Genomic DNA, 12,652 nt, shown 5'->3' with positions numbered 1-12,652 from the left:
CGCCAGTTTTCCCCACCAACAGGTCACCAACATGGTCACCACCATGGTCAACAAAAACTGGCACAACTTTGTGGTTAACCACAAAAATAATTACTGTATTTACTATGGTGCAGTGAAAAACTCATGCATGAACTTTAAAATCAGATAAAGCCAAGTTCAAATCCCACCTCTGCTACTTGTAAACCCTGTGAGTATATACACTCTGCTGCTTAATTAGCTTTTCTAAGCCTCATCTATCAAATGGAGTAATATCAATTTTGTCATATGCCTATGAGAAATAAATGGATAAATAAAATTAATAGAACAGTATTTGACACATAAGTCTTTGACTTATATAATAAGTCTTTGATTTATAGTTATTTTTCTCTTTTCCCAACAATAGTTTGATCAGTTTTTGACTAAAGCTAGTTTAAAGCATATGTGGAAGTTTGGGAAAAGGAAAAAAAAGATTCTAAGTAGAGACTAAAAATATAAAGAGAAGAATGTTTAAATGGGTCTGTTTGCTTGAGAGAGATATTAGTACTTGCTTTTGTGATTATGCAATGATCCATGGTTTTGTATTAATTTTTTCCTTATCAGATAATTATTTTTGATAAGCACTTATCACTTAAACATAGTGCATTTATTTTAAATTAATAAAAGATGTTCCTAATTCTCACTTGTTATCATTTGATTAATTCATTTTCCAAAACAAACTAAAAGCAGTCTACTTCTACTCAGTAAATAATCCATAGTAGGTAAGAGAAGTATATCATTGTTCATTGCAGTTTCTGGAAGCTGAATGATTTACCACAACAAAACGTAATTGGCAAAATAAAATTTCAAATCAATTGAACAGCTCTTGCCATTTTGTATACAAGAGGGGTGGACAGAGTAAACAAAGGTGACCTAGAGAGAGGATGCTTATCCTACTTCTTGGTGAAAAATATATTGCATTATGAATTATGGACGTATAATGATCAAAGACACATTTTTACAAGTATCAGAAATATGAGGCACCCCCCCCCACCTTCCTGGCAAAACCTATTTGAGGCTGTTCTTTTGTTCCTGGGAATGAGCCACCTTTAGCACTAGGCTGGCCCACAGGAATAGCCCAAGTCCCCAATAATCACTGGTGTACTTCTGGTTTGTGCTTCATAGTGCCGGTTATGTCATTGAGCTGAGAGAGATTCCTCAATTAGGCAAACTGCAGAGGAAGCGATCTATTACACAAGGCTTGGCAGAACCACTGCCACTGATTGATAATGGGACCAAATCACTTCAGGTGAGTTTTCTGGGGTTCACAAGTGGACAAGGGTCTGCTCAACTTTTTCATCTTAGCCCATGGATATTGCAGTAAATTGCCATGGTTCGGGGGAATAGCAGAGGAGCTCCTGAGCTGCTTCTGCCTGAGTCTTTTCTCCTGTGCTGGCTTTAAGGGACCAGAGCATTTCGTCTCTCTGGCTGCAGGAAGGTAGCAGCGTCTGTGCCTTGTTTTAGGAAATGGTTAACTCTGGGGCTAGTGGACCTTTGTGTTTGCTATACTGAGCATCACTTTAGTATAGCACAGAGCACTATAGATTAATGCTGTGATCAATGAGAATCTGTACACTGCAGAGATCTGTTTTGATGACAGCAGTACTTATGGCCTTGTTTAGTGTCACCATTGTATAATGTTGGACACTGCAGGCTCTTTTGCATTTGATTTAGAATGCAAGGACTACAGGAAATTTTTAAAAAATATTTTGTATTTTGGTGGATTTTTTTTTTTACTGTGTTGTGGATCTGCTGCCATTGCTAGTTGGAATTTAGTGATTTGATGCCAGTAGCATTTGTTTAACCATTCTGATGCTGCTGTTATTATGTTTGCTGGGTTTCTGCAGTTTCTACTACTTCATACGTTGCACTCAGGAACAGGTAAACTAAACTATAATATTAATTTTTTTGAATAAATGTAAACCTAATGGAACTTACTGTTTAATTTTCAAAAAGGCTAAGATATTATAATTTATCATTTAGAGTATCAGAAGAGAATAATGAATATTTTTCTTTAAAATGGAAATTACATAAACATTTTAAAATGCAATGATGATTATCTAGTTGCATTTTATGAAGTTATTTTTATGCTTTAAGTGTTTATCAGTATGTTGTTATATACATTTTAGTATATTTTAACTCTCAATTTCATCTATATATAATATAGTTAATTCAGAAAGTATATATTTTGATTGATCAGTGTTTTTTCCCTCTTTACTGAATTTCAGTAAAATTAGAAGGCTTCATAGCCTTTAATCTTCTTAAAAATAGCGAGATATAATTTATATAGATTATTCTTTTCCAACGTGTAGACTTTGGTGTTCCAGGCTTGGCTTTTCCTATAGACCCACCTGATTATAGAGCACGTCTCTGGAAATACTTGTGTGTTCATGTGATGTTAAGCTGTGAGCTTAAGGGAAAACTGATCAGGTAGGGGGATCAGGGAGCCCAGACACAAAAGTCAAAGGGAAGTGTAGCCTTTGGGGTCAGATTTGGGTGTGTGACCTTGGGCAAAAAGAGGAACTAACCTTTTCTGGACCTTGTTTCCATTCTGCCTATTTGGAAAAAGACTGTCCTGCTCTTCTCAGTGGGAATGGCATAGTATTTTTAAGTTGTTTAAGGTTGTCGTTGATGATTTCTGTGTAGAAAAAGACACTTAAACTAAATGTTTACAGGATCCAGTTTTCTTAATACAGGAGAGGATGGAGTTTCCTGAACTTTTACTTGTGATTTAACAGCTGAGGTTTTTGGAAGGGAGATTTTGACTTTTTAAAAATTTAAACTGCTAAATCCCTTGGCTCCATTGTAACTATTTTGCCAATAAGCATAGAAAATTTGCAGTGTCCTGAGGGCATCTGCTGTTAGACTGCACTCCTTGGGAGGGGAAGGAGGCATCACATGCTATGCTGCAGCCCCATGAGGACCTGGGTGCAGAGAGGCACCCGGGCCCTCTGAGTGCCTGCCAGGGACAGGAGCTCCTTGCTGCTCACTTGCTCCCTCTCAGGTTCAGCCAGTACTGCTGAGGGCAACTGAAGAAAGCTCCTGCCTTCCCTTCTCAGCAAATGACTTTCAAGAGGTTCACTTTCTGCTAAGGGCAAGCTCAAAATCCAAAGGATCCAAGGCGACTGGAAAAGAAGCAGTCACCTGCCACTCTCGAAAGTATGAATTGGATTGCTGCCTGTCTAATGCTAGTTAATGTTTAGGAGTATAGAATGCATATGCTTTTGAGTGATAACAGAAGGATTTTATTGTAAATTGAACCATGGTCTTACAGAGTGGCTAATTATTGATAGTTGATCAAGATCACAAATCTTGTGTTCATGGTCATGGGTCTTCTTAATGATAGCCACCATCATAAGAGAAAGTCAAGTCAGTGATGGCTAAGACTCCCACATATGCACAGAGGGATGAAAGTAAAACAATGATTTCTCTGTGGAGCTGTGAGGAACCACTCTGATTGATAGTCCCTTTAGATAAATTCATGAAGGCAGTAACTTTGTTAGTAAAATGATTCTCCATCATCAGATTATCTACTCAAGTATCTTCCAGCTTCTTAATTTTTTGTGGCACTCAGTGTATGGTTAGAAAGATCTTCAAGGAGAATAAGATGTTTTCATTTTGAAGTATTACTTGTGGGTGTTCCTGGGAAGAGTTCCAAATGATAGAACTCTTTTAAAAAATAAAGACAAAATATCAATAAACAAGAAGTATATATTCCCCCTTTACTTCCCCAGATAATCCACAGATACTTTTGGTAAATAAAATAAATATAGACTCATCTCACCTTTTTAAGGCAAGGGAGATTGGGGGAAAACATGTCTGTTTATAAAAGTAAAGAATTCAATGAAAAATTGTAATTATTTTATAATGACAAAATTAATAGTTGAGATAACTTTTAAACACTGATGATCATGCCTGTAAGTTGTAGGCTAGTAAATGTGTCTAGATTTTATGTATTACCTGCTTTAAGTAGACCATCTTTTGTGTTCAAGAAGGGAATTCTCATAATCACATAATGAGTTAGTCAATTACTGGTAGAAATGTACCCCAAATTTTTGAATGCCCAGTTAATTTAATTTTTTTGGTTCAGACAAGACTTTACATGAGTTGTAAAGACCTGGGAGATAAAATCTTATTGTGATGAACTGTAAACATTTCAAAGCTTAATTTGGAAAAGGGAGCTGATTTCAGTAGCTGGTGGGTTCTAACAAGCATGTTTTCAGTGGCATAATATGTCATATAAGGACACATATTTTAAACTTATTAATAGTGTTAAGGTGTTATGTCTTTTTTCTTTTCTTCTTTTTCTTTTTTGGAACAAGAAGCTGTTAGCTTTGTAATGCTTTCCTGTATGGAATGCTTAGCCCTTGAAGTTTGTTCTTTGCTTTTAAGTAGGTCAAAATTAGACCAATTTTTTTTATCAACTTCAAATTTTTACTTTTTTCAGAATAATGATTTCCAATAACTTATTTAGATTATATAAAGTTTTAAACTTATTTTTCTGTATTTTCCTTTTAGAGTACATTTTTGAAATTATTGAAGGCACTCATCAGAGAAGAGATATTAGCACATCTTCATATAGTAGTGCTCATGCTTGAGTTCTATATTAAAGGCTTTTTAAAAATATAATTTATTAAAGTCTTGATAGCTCACAAATGTGCTTTCTGAGGTAAATTCCCTTGTTCGCCATATGTAGTCATAAAGCTAATTTTCCTCAGAGTATGGTTTCTTGATTTCCTAAGTGCCTGTCTTAAGTAGGGATCTTAATGAAAGCATATGCTGAGGTTGAGGACCTGCAAGTGAGCATGATTCTGGGAGCTAAGGGGAGAGCACCAAGCCAGTATTGGAATGTCTCAGTCTAAGCCACTCATTTCTTGCAGATCCTTTAACCATTTGAGTTTAATTTGGAGAGATCATGGGTCCTTCAGAGAAATTAAGGGAGCAGTGGACTCTTAACAGAAAAACACTTATGCACACACAATTTTACCTACAATTTAAAAAAAATGCTTGGATTCCCTAAATTTAATTATAACAACAAAGTACTTGATATTCAGTGGTGGAAAAAGTTCTACCTGCATTAAGGTAAGCCATTTCTTATATATGGTTTGTGAATAAACCCAAAAACATCTTCAGTTTTCCTTTGCTTTAACAACACTGTTAACACTTAATATGTTCATGGGCTATGCCATTTTACAACGTAGTCAAAAAATCTACCTAAAGATTAAAATTCCAAGATGTAAGTAAATGACAGTTACATTGTTATTAAAAAAGAGATCAGGAATGACTGAAAATTCAAAAATAGCGTTGAGTGCTTTCTGAACAAAGAGGGCACTGAACTTTACATGGACAAACATTATTTCTTCTGTTGCTGAAGAACTAGCTAGGACTTATTTCTGTTCAGAATAGCTTAGCAGAGATTAGTTCTTTTTGACAGTGGGCTTCTTTAACAATTTATTGTAATTCCCTAGGATAGGCTTGTTTAGAACAGACATTTAGTTACAGAGATCTTTCTGAAAGGTTTGATGTAGTCAGTGGGCTTTTACTATAATGAGCAATTCATTGAGGACATAAACATGATGGGAAAATTGAGCATAGAATAAGAACCCTCCCCCATATCTATTTAATTTGAAATATCCTGTAGAATATTGGTAAGAAACTCTAATGAGGAGTATATATCTTTGGAATTTCCACTTGAAGTTGTCTCCTTTGAGTTTGCCCATCTTTGAACATACTGTCTTTATTCTCCATGTTTGTCCTGGTTGGCTTAAGAAAGCTAAATATTGCAATGGACACAGTCTTCATGCTTGTGAACTAAGTACACATCTGATTTTTTGATTAAAATGTGATGCAATGATAATTACATCAAAGATCAGCATAGGCCCAAAGATCTGGGATGTGTATGTGTATATGATTATTTTTATCATCAAAACTGTTAGTACATAACTTTGAAAAACAAATAGAACTGTTTATTCTTGATAATTATTTGAATTTATAAAAGATAGAAAGATATGATTTTATCCCTGTCAACAGTAAATAATGAAAAATGACCAGGGTTGCATAATACTGAGTTTCTTACTTTAAAGTTGAGTACTTAGTCATTAGAATGCAGTTTAAACAATAACCCTAAGTCAAATCCTTTACAAATATATTTCAAACATGAACAATAGATATTTTATATTAAAAAGTAAATGCTACTTACGTTCTTGCCAGTTAAAATAAAAATGATGTTAGTTTAGAAGGTGCTTGCTGTTGGCTGACTTCTTTATTTTTAAAATGAAGGTCAGCCTTTAATTTGATTTATATGTACATAAAATAAATGTCTGTGTATGTTGTGAAACTAGAAGCTAAACTATAATTTTTTCTTAATATTGAAACTGTTATAAACACTATAATAATTTGCTATTTTTTTTAGTTCCATATTTCTCGAACTCAGTCTTGCTTGTGATGAGTTAGGTATTTTCACTAAAATTTAGATCAGTCAATGTGGAAATTAGTTGCAGTATAATGATCTTATGTTGTTAAGAATGATGAAATTATTGATTCGAACTTAAATATGTACATTTTTATTGGGAAAAATGAATGAAAGATTTTTATGTCTTTGTGTCAGTGACACTCTGTGTGTCAATAGGGAAAGGTTTATTATGAATTTCTAAAAGTCATATTAGGAAAAGTATATGAAAAATTATTAATTTTAATATCACTGAAATAATAGTACATTAAATATTTTAAATAAAATATTTCAAAGAGTAATTTTTTTCAGATTTAATGTTCCTGAATATATAGGATATCAGTGCCAATTCTTTCACTAAATATCTCCTCATTTCACATCTTAATTCAGTTACACCATTCTCTTGCTTGTTCACTTGCTTTGTTCTTACGTAAGAGATATTGAATTTGGTTAAGAATCTTTAGAAGACAACCTGGCTACTCTGTGTCTAGGGAAGTATGCGAAGAGTACTTAACCGGTTTCCCCCTTTTTGTACTGCATTCACAAAATGTCAGGAAATAGAACATGTAAGAGGAGAACATTTTATAAAAAGCTTAGCTCCAGAGCCCCTCATTCTGCATAGCTGAGCTTTCTGATGTACTAATTTTGCCAATTAGATTGTAATTATAGTTGTTGATTGTTTACATTATTTAAATTAAAAATTTTCTTAGGAAAAGTTTGCACTTATCTACCTTTTTCTTTTAAATCCGGAAGGCTACAAAGAGGATTTTATCACTGTTTTCATAAAAGCTTATATGCTATTAGTTCTTTTAGTTGTTGTCTAATGGATATTGTTCTAACATCAACATGTTGCCCTGTCATTCAGTTGTGTTCTTACATAATTGTTCAGATAGTTATGTTCATACATTTGTGTCCATTGAGCTACTCACGGTATCATGGTGCCGAAGGCAGGTAGACCCTTACCAGTTTGTTTTATTTGTTTGTGTGTATTTTTTTTTCCCTTAAGTTCCCTTTCTCTTTGTTGTGAATTCTTACTGTTGTCAGTGTGCTTGGCTGTACCAACTTCTTTTGCTTTTTTACAGTATGCATCTTTAACATTGGGTTGAATACCAGAGAAACTTATTTATAATTTTGATTGTAAAATTATGAGTGAGGGCCTAGTGGGCTTTTTCAAGGAATCAAGTCTAGGAGTTTAGATTTTGTTTGTGGACTTTTGCCAGATGAGTAAGAAGCCTTTTTTTACTTGTTTCTCATTCTTTGGCAAATTTGCTATTTACTGAATTCTGCTGTTTAAGCTGTGATTAAGTGAATACCTGTACATCAATTCCATTTTAGATATTTCCCATTGTATCAAAGATATTTTGAGAGTGATGAATATAAAAATCTGTTTTAATTAAAAGGGAGTTAGGATAGTTTGTTTATGTTTGCATATATTTGCATTATGTACATATATATTCACTTAATATGAATTAAAAACCTTCATCAATACTGAAAATGATTTAAGGTAGCTACCACAATATAAAACTTTAGCCTTATGAAATAAATTTAACATGCATAGTAAAGAAGAGTAGTAAGGAAAAATAGAAGTAGAAAGTCAGGCTGCAGATTTATCATACAATTTCTAATACATGTGTTTGCTTTGAGGAAGGTGCCACTGATAACAAAATGTACAGCATCCATTACAAAAATAAACCAGTTGTTTGAGTGCATACTAGATATTTCTGACACTGACACCAGAACATAGTTCTCTTCTGTCTTTTCATAAATAAGATCATCAGCAGCTGCAGCATAATCCACATAATTTGAGCAACATCATCAACATGGTCCATGTAGGGAAATGCCTTGATGTAATGGTGAAGGGCGATGCAGTGGAAAGAAGTGAGTGGAGGCCTCAAGGGGAGAGGCCTCAAAGACCAACCTCAACTTAGATAGTTTTGTAATATAAAATGTACATGCTATCCGTATGCATTTGTGAATATTGCTCTTTACTACCATTGATTTTGTGCTTTGACTTAAATTATTTACTTCTGTCATCCAGATCAGAGTACAGTTGTAAGGACATGCCTTCATCAGGCTTGACTGCCTTTGCACTGCAGCAAAGGTTTAGACCAGTGACCTTGCAGTATTTTGCAACCTAGTTTCCTATGGCAATAATTCTGAGGTTTTATGAATATGAACACTTAGGCAGTTTTCTCAAGAACAATGATGAAGCATAAAATAAAATATTCTCTAGAATTTTATGCCTAGTGATTTCCCACTATCAGTTAAGGAATTTCCGACTTAAAAAGAAAGTTCTTTTATATACCTATAAATTATGTGTTCACATAGGTCAAGTAAAAGTGAAGAAAAACAAACCAAAACCAAACAAAAAATAAGAGAAAACAACAAAATTAAAAAGGGAAAAAATATTTACAATAACTTGCTTCAAGGAAGCTCTGGTTTTAAGACATCTGTTCATAGTACTAAACATGTTTGCTGTAGTGTAAACTAATTTTATACTTTTTATGGCTAAATAATATATTTAAAAGTAATAAGCAGTAGCAATACCTCATAAGTACTTATATTTTGTCATGTATAACCTTATAAATCATCTTTATTATCATTTCACTATTATTATATCACAAACCATTGATAATGTTCAATCTCCATATATTTCATTTCCATGTCTTTGGGATGCAGAGGCAGGTACAAATTGATTTGGCATTCAGGATATTATTGCAAATTAATGCTGTTTTGCTAAAGTTGCCTGGATCTGGATAAAAACTAGCATTTTCCTTTATAAAGGATACTGCATCTAGAATGGTTCTTATAATGTCTCTGAGGCAAATATGCCCAGCACTACAATTTCTTAAACCTGTGGTTAACATCCAGTCCCCAAACAATGAAAACAAATAAACCCCAATTTTTTCCACAGGGTTTCCTGGCTGGTTATTCCGAGGCTTTGCACGTGACAACCTGTTCTCCCACGTGAATGGAATACTCAGTGTCAATGTGGAAGCCTGGTCAGTTGGAAAGTTGCAGTAAAATATTTCCCTCCTGTGTACAGCACTTCCAAATTCTTACTTATGAAGAGTCATTGTGTTGGGGAAAAAGTGTCCCTAAGATTGTCAGTTCATTGATTTGTAATCCAAGGCACCTTACTATTTTGTATTTAAATTTGGGGGAAGAAATTTCTCAGTTATTGAACCTCAGGACATAACCACACAAGAAATTTATTCCTGTCTAAACTATTATGTGTGGAAAAGTTCTTCTCTATAATCAATGACCTTGGAGACTTAATCAGATAAACTTTTATTACCATTTAATTGATGCAATGTAGTGTGTGTTCTAGATTTCCTGAAGACTATGAATACAATTCTTTTATAATTCTAAAGCACAGAGTTGTGTGTGTAAATGCACATGTGCCAGCACATGCATGTGCATGTACTTTGTTGTTCAAAGCTCTAGGGAATTTTAATTTATTTGCTTTCTCTGGGATCCATATCATCAGGGCAGTGCAGAGGTAAAAGAAAGGGTATCTTTGCTCATCACGGTATTTTGGGGAGTCTTTCTGGACCATGAAGCTTCCTGAAATCTCAAAGATCTAAATTCATGTAAATTTATATCACTTTCAAAATTAGGAAAAATAAACCAATGCATAATATTCATTAGCTCAAATACATTTTAATTTTACAATGTCTATTTATTTCTGACATAAATCTACAGTTTCCTATGCTTTCTCAAAGACCCGTCAAGAGTGATCCTGTTACATATTTAAATTTACCTTGGTTGTTTTCTTAACAATTCTGTTATTGCTTAGGTAATATTGTTATGAATACAGACTGAAAAAAAGGAATGTCAGGAAGTTAGTAAGCTTATAACCTATTAGAATATAAATATTAAAATGTATTTGGCAATTTTTGAAGATATAATGCAAGCTAGTGAAATATTGTTAGGGATATTTTGATTAATCCCATCCAGATATAATTTTTTCACAGACTTTGACATTTTTATAAGATATTTAAAATCATATTTTGTAAAGAGTACTGATTTTATGCAAATTTTACTTATTATAGCTATTTAACTGTAAATCTGATCTCTAGCACTTGATTTTATTTTTATCTATATTGTATAGTTCATTATATATTAAACTTTACTTTTAAAGTTTCTTTAAGTTCACAAAATGACATAGCTCATTTAATCTCCATGAAACGTCAGTGAGGAAAGTAGCATTATTCCCCTTTTATTTGTTTGTTTGTTTAACCTTACTGGGAATTGAATCCAGGGGTGCTCTACCAGTGAGCTACAATCCCAGACATTTTTACTTTTTTATTTTGAGACAGGGTCTTGCTAAATTGCTGAGACCGGCCTCGAACTTGTGATGCTCCTGCCTCAGCCTCCCAAGTAACTGGGATTGCAGACGTGTGACAACACACCTATTTTCCTTTTATAGAAGAGAACAGTGTTTATAGAGATGTAGAGAGATCATGAGACAGTGTACCTAATATGTAGACTTAGTTTTTAGAGTCACAAGTCTCCAATTTCAAATGCAATGTTCTTTAATACATAATAGTGTCATTTTGTAAGTTTTATAAGAAATAGCAGTTATAAACATAAGATATAGTGTTAATAGAGAAACTAAGATTCTGTGGTGATTCAAAGTTTATAATTGTGGAGCAGAAAAAAATCATTATGTTTGCAAGCTAATAAAATTGAAAGAAGTGCTTCTTGGCATAATAATTGGAAATAATATTTGATACATATTTTTATACTTTAAATGAAAATTTGCATTTGTGTGGTTCTTTATAGTTTACATAGCATTTTCACATTCATGATCTCATTCTACCCTTGAAAAGAGCAATAGGATACTACCGTAGGTATCTTCAGAGTTGAGGGATTATCTGAATGGCAGAGTTCAGTCAGTTTTGATTCAGAATTCCATATAACTGCTTTGTAGAATGGTATGGTGGTAGTGTTGGCATCTGAAAAATTAGCTCTCAAATTCACCAAATATATATAATCAGGAAAGTGCCACATCTGCCAAAGATGTTAATTAAATTCTCGTTTCCTGGACCAGAAACTGTGCCTCCTTTCCTGTGCTCTAAAATTATAAAACAGCGATGGCACCACAGGCCTTCAAGTAAATAATCATTCTCTAGAGGTCATTCGGCTCTGGAGGTTCTTTTGAGTATGAATAATTTCTGAATACAAGCATGTTGTCATTTTATTAATGTAATAAATAGTACATGATGTATTTATTTGAATCAATTTAATAAATAATGGAATTATCACATTTTCATAATTCATATACTAAACAGAAATAATGATGTTTTTGGTTTTGTTGATAAAAATAGAGCATTATTAAGCAAGCATTTTTAAAAGTGAAATTTCTATTTTGAAAAAAATCACTTTATTTACATATAATTGGCATTCAAAAACATCTGTACATATGTATTTTATGCAACTTAAGGAGTTTGGATATACACTCATGAAATCATCACTACAGTGTATTTCATAGACATGTCTAAAGTAGTCTTTACTTATTATCAATATTTTGTTTTTGTCATAAGGACACTTAATATCTACTCTTTGAGCAAAATTTTAAGTATGTAGTACAGTATCATTAACTGTAACACTATGCTCCTAGGGATCTCCAGGAGTTATTTTTCTTATATAACTGAAAACTTGTACCCTTTGACTAATACTCCCCATTTCCCTCTCCTCCAAGCCTTGGAAATCATCCTTCTACTCTCTGCTTTTGTAAGTCTGACTGTTAGATTCCTCCTGTAGGTGTCATGATGCAATATCTGCTCTTCTATGTCTGTCTTGTGTCACTTGACTCAAAGTCTTCTGGATTCTACATTTTGTTTTAAATGACAGGATTTTCTTCTTTTAAAGGGTGCTATTCCCATGTATATGTGCACTACCTTTTCTTTATTCATTCACCTGTCAGAGGGCATTTAGGATGTTTCCACATCTTGGTTATAGTGACCAGTGCTTCAGTGAACATGGGAGTGCAGATATTTCTTTTAGATCGTGATTTCAATTTCTACTGAAGAATGGTGTTGATCGATCATCAGTAGTTCTATTTTTAATTTTTTTCAGACATCCATAGTATTTTCTGTAGGGGCATTATTAATAGATGTTCCCATCAACAGCATTCAAAGTTTCAAGTTTTTCCACATCTTCACCAATATTTGCCCCCTTTTT

The 12,652-nt window shown here is 33.4% G+C and overlaps 1 protein-coding gene across 1 annotated transcript in view; it reads left to right on the top strand.

Moving 5' to 3' along the window:
- Rims1 (regulating synaptic membrane exocytosis 1) overlaps nt 1–12,652 on the top strand; it is a 449,118-nt gene that overhangs the window by 267,797 nt on the left and 168,669 nt on the right.

This window comes from Sciurus carolinensis, chromosome 7 (assembly GCF_902686445.1).
Source record: "Sciurus carolinensis chromosome 7, mSciCar1.2, whole genome shotgun sequence".
Lineage (NCBI taxonomy): Eukaryota > Metazoa > Chordata > Mammalia > Rodentia > Sciuridae > Sciurus > Sciurus carolinensis.
This window is presented reverse-complemented; position numbering and strand designations above follow the sequence as displayed.